The following is a 4,619-nucleotide window of genomic DNA, read 5'->3' on the forward strand; positions in this document are numbered from 1 at the left end:
CACGGTATAGAAGTGCAGGATATCGTTGGAGGGCCTCCACTCAACCGGCTGTCCGTGAATATGTCCAGACGGGTACGCGGACATCTGACCCATCGCCTTCGCATGAAGAGGCGCAAACCAATCAAAGCTACTCCCTTTGTAAACAAATATAAAAGCGTTTAGATCACTAAAATAATAATCTAAATACTCTTATATTAGTTTACGGAGGGAGTATAAGTTATCTAGCTAGCCACCATGCTGAACATCCAAAACGACGTCTATTCCCATAGCCATGTCAGGCGTAATAAAGAAACAGGTGTCCCGGTCGGCGCTCAGGTGCACTGTACACTGGACGTCGCTTTCATTTGGCATCCAATAATACAACTGAACGAATGGGATTACCGCACGAGGCCACGCAACGGTGGCAATCAGAAGATTGAGTGATGTCGAAACCGTCGGATTCCCCGCAGTTTCCTCGGCGATATTTTTTCTACAGTCCTAGTAGTATTTGCATGCTCGCTATCGATGCCCGTCGCCATTGTCAGTTTGTCACGGCAATTCCGGAGTCCCTGTCATCCCCGAATCTTTCTATGTTTGGCCATCGATCACACACACAGCTCGCTGGCCTCTCGCGGTTCGCTTCCGCGGTTCATTCCTTTTTCTGTTTGTGTGTGGACTACGCCCTCCTCAGGCCAACTCCACGGCGCGACCCCAAACATACGTCCGGTTTATCCGGATTCTGTCCGTTTAGGTAGCGATTTGGAGTCATGTCCGGACGTGTCCTGGAATGCGGTGGCCGTGCGCCCAGTACACGGCCGCATCCATTTGCCCCATCTTATCCGCGTCTATTTAAAAAACCAGAAGCAATGTTTCAAATGCCAAGCCCTAGTTCAGGCCACCGGCCCCGGTTCATCACGCCGGCAACAGAGCCAGTGGCCTACACGTCCATCGCCGGCATCAGCCAGCGGCCGACAACACAGCCAGCCTTCAAAATGAATAGTTGTCCTCGCCGGCAACACAGCCAGCGGCCGGCAACACCTTTGGTGCACTCCGACCGCGGCTTCCTTGGCGCCTTCTTCTTCTTCACCTTTGCGGGCGGGTCGACGGTCAGACCGTCGGAACTCGGCGGGGCGTCGGCCATGGACGGGGGAGAGAGAGGGGGCGGCGGGAGGGACGTGGGGTTTTTTGGGGGAAATGGCGCCAAATGGGCGTGGGGGGGGGGGTTTGGTTTCTCCCACCGACAGGCGGGCCAGGGGAGGACAAGCGCGCGCGTCCCGCCCGTCCGCGAGCTGTCCGTTTCACCTCAAAACCGGCGCAAACTTGGACCGCGGATGGGTCGAAAGCGCACACAAAACGGACAAAAATTCGTTTGCGCCCGCGCGCTGGGCCGTCTCGTTTGTCCCTTTTACTCCAAACGAACGGGGGTGGACATGATAGGGTCGCGCACTTGCTTCCCGACTCGGCGAGAGCTTGTCTGTTTTTTTGTTTTGTTTTTTGTTTTTACCCTAGAGAGAGCTTGTCAGTCGGGCGCGGCTTGTTAGCAACAGAAGTGGCACGCCAGGAGAGGCGGCTTGATAGCAACAGAAGTGGTACGCCAGCAGAGGTACCGACCCTTAAAATTTCCTGATCTCAGAAGCCTCCACGTACCGAGCCCATGAAACTAGGGCGGGCACGTGCGACGACGCTGGCCGCCACCACGTCCGTAGCAATCTTCTGGGAAGCCTCCGGCCAGCAACGGCACCTAACGCAGCACACACGCACCAGCAACGGCCGGTACGCCCTGTCGCCGTCTCCGGTACGTCGGAAAGCGGCGGTGGCGCTGCTGGCTGGATCGGGTTCATTTATCGGCGCCGCTCTCGATCAGTTCCGGCGGGCGTCCCTGTCGCCGTATAGGTTTCTGCCTATCCGCACAGCACAGATTAATGGCTCCAGGGCAGCGACACAGGGGCGTCGCGCTCGCCCGCCCGGTGGATTGATCGGCCGGAACCTGCCACGAACGCCGGCTGCGGCTGGGGTCGAGCTGGGTGGCCTGGCGCGCTCGTGCTAGACCCATCGATCAGCCTGCGCCATCTCTCTACAGGTCACCTTGTCTACGTATGCTCTCCCCACGCTGGAGGCTCGAGTCTGTGGTGTTGGATCGACCTCGTCTGCACTCTGCACGTCCACACCATTGGTGAGCCCATAGCGACTTCTTACCGCACCCTACGAAATCACTCCACCTACCTGGTTGATGGTGACGGAATAGTTAACAGAGAAATTACCGTCGGTCGCCAACTACCGTCACTTTGATCACCTTTTTGTAACCTTTGCTTTGACCGTGGATATGTCGCTACCAACTGTCACAGTAAGCCCGCAAAAAAGAAAAACTGTCACAAGTAAGAGCATCTAACCGATCTCTTAATTTAGCGAAGCAAACGGCCTTCTGTCCTTCAACTCTATATATTTGCTCCTCTAAAAGATGTGGTTTCTAATCGTATCTCTAAATTAGCTCCAAATTTTTCTCTAACACAAATTCATTCATTTTTTCGCCATCGAGTTAAGCTTCACTACTCAATTATTTCATTAAACGACATCTTGGTCATATACTTCACCAATTCTTCGCTAAGAGACCGGTCCAACGAAAACAAATTACACACTTCAATAGAAACACCACTTCCTTAACTGCTCCTACTAGTCCAATCAGTATTTTCTCCATCTTTCAATTGCCTGCATTGTCACTTTTCTTTGTTGATACGACGCACTTGTGCCACTAGCTTAGCCTCTCGCTGAGGCTACCCAATAAGAGATCAAAGCTCGTAAAAATGTTATACAAGTAGCATATACTCAATCAAATCAACTTGCTATTATCCACGCCAAACGTTGTTTATAAAAAAGCTCACCTGCCGCGTAAAATAAGATAACAGGATCTATTAAAGAAATACAATTTGGCTGTTATTTTCGTCTCCATCACCATCAGGACTAATACAATCCAAAAGTCTTCATGCACTGGCCAACGCAACCAAAAGTCTAAACTGACGGAAAGGACTAATACAATCCACATATACTGTAACACCCCCTCTCACGGGTAACAAAGAAGACAAGTCAACACATGCAACCGGAAGAAAGCGACGGCGCGCGAGACTCACGTATGACTAAGAGGCCTATAACGTGGACACAAAGGGGAGCTAGCAACAATTTTTGGATAAATTGTGAAAGCAAGGACTTGAACTCAAGACCTTGGACCCTGATACCATGTTAAGATTCATGCACTAGCCAACGCAACCAAAAGTCCGAATTCATGAAAAGAACTAGTGCAATTCAAATATACTGTAACAGAGTCTCTCATATTTCATCCCCTAGATCTGTACAAACCATGCAAAATAAAGCTGCGTACTATGATACCCTAGCTACGATTCGTCGTTGGAGATGTCCACGACGTCGGTGCCGGGAACCGGGTGGACGGGCGCATAGGAGGGCTCCGTCTCCTTCTCCTCTACCTCATCCATGTACGCGAGCATCTCATCCTCCTCCGCGGCATGCTCCGCCTCCATCTCCTGCCAACGATGGTGTCTGGCCTCAGTATCCGACTCGAAGCGGAGGGAATCGAGGATGGCCTGCTGCTCCGCCTACAGATCCGCCGCTAGCATCCCCACATCCTCCTCTGTCTCCTCCTCAGCCTCCTCCTCCTCCAAGTCCTCCTTCGAATCTATTGCATCCGGAGGTAGCTACGCGGCGATCCAGGCTTCTCGCCTTGCTCGGATCTGCTCAAGGAGCTGCAGCCGACGCTCCAGCGTTAGACATGAGTAGCTCCTTACCCGGCGGCGTGGGGGCATGACTACTAGTGGCGGCGGATGGGAAGTGAAAAGTGGCAGCGGCGATGAACGGGAGGGGGAAAATGTGGACGGGTAGAATTTCGGTGCCAGCGGTCGGTTTAAATAGCCGGGTTAGGCACTACGCGGTGCCATCAGTCTGACGGACCATCGGGTTTCGAACTGTTATAGTATGGAACCTCATCGTCAATCCGGCGTGACAAACACGCCCGGACATACCGAACACCCTATATTAACCTCATATTTAAGCTGAATATGAAGGGTGCCGGTCCACCCGGGCGGCATTCAAGTCCCGTTTGAAAAGTCCGGCTGTAGATGCTCTTAGAGGGTGCTTGGATATGTTTTAGTCTGATGACTAAAAGTAGTGGGACTAAAACTTGCTAGTCTCACCCATGTTTGGATCCAAATACTAAAGAGACTAAAATCAAGTTAATGAGCATTTATTATCCTCCAAACCCTTCAATCTAGAACTCGCATGTGTTAAAGAGAAAAGTTAAATGAGGAGAAAGAGGACTAATCCACATTTTAGTAGGGGTACCTCTGACTAAATAAATTTAGTCTCAAAACTAATTGTAGCCCCACTTTAGTCAGGGGTGCTTGAAACTTTAGCCTCTTAAAAAGACTATTTTTAATCAGACTAAAATAAGTCCCTTGGATCTAATCACCCTCTTAGCCTCCCACTGATGCTACCGAATCACTCCGGGAAAGCGTGAAGGCTCGCTGACTCCGGTGGCCCTTTTACGTGCCGCGACGAGAAGAGTCACGGTCCCAACGTTTGACCTCCCGCCGTCCCTCGCCCCTGCCTCTTTTTTCTTCCGAAGCTTCTGGCGG

Source organism: Triticum dicoccoides, chromosome 1A (assembly GCF_002162155.2).
Source record: "Triticum dicoccoides isolate Atlit2015 ecotype Zavitan chromosome 1A, WEW_v2.0, whole genome shotgun sequence".
NCBI classification, from domain to species: Eukaryota; Viridiplantae; Streptophyta; class Magnoliopsida; order Poales; family Poaceae; genus Triticum; species Triticum dicoccoides.